Here is a 480-nt window from a genome sequence, read left to right as displayed (position 1 = left end):
CATTTCTACAACGTCCAGCAGTGAGCTTTTATTCTATAAAAGGTTTTTTAAATCTACTTTATAGCTTGTGGTAACTCACGGGAGGCTTCTTTTATTTTATTTGTATTCATAATAATTTGTATTTTTCGTCAGAATGTATTATGGCAACCCTGTCTCCTAAAAATTACGTTCCCACAGAACTAAACTGCATTCTCAATTACGTTTAGCTAGAAACGTATTTTCTCCCACGTTACGTTCGTTATGAACGTATCTCAAATACGTTAATTTTCTACATATCTTCTAGAAACATATTTTCAATGAACTACATCTCTGGTCCCGCAGAACAACACACGTCACCAAGATGGCCGTCACTACTGTCTTTTCAACAAAACGATTGACTACCCTCACTATCACCACAATGTCCAGAAGAATGTCATGCAAAGCTGCCTGCCTTCCTTCGATTCTCTCTGAACTGCCTGGTCTTTTTAATGTTTAAAATCA

The sequence above is a fragment of the Notothenia coriiceps genome, unplaced genomic scaffold, assembly GCF_000735185.1.
Source record: "Notothenia coriiceps isolate Sejong01 unplaced genomic scaffold, NC01 NC01_scaffold00037246, whole genome shotgun sequence".
Taxonomy (NCBI): Eukaryota; Metazoa; Chordata; class Actinopteri; order Perciformes; family Nototheniidae; genus Notothenia; species Notothenia coriiceps.
The sequence above is the reverse complement of the archived record's forward strand: the minus strand, read 5'-3'. Positions refer to the sequence as shown.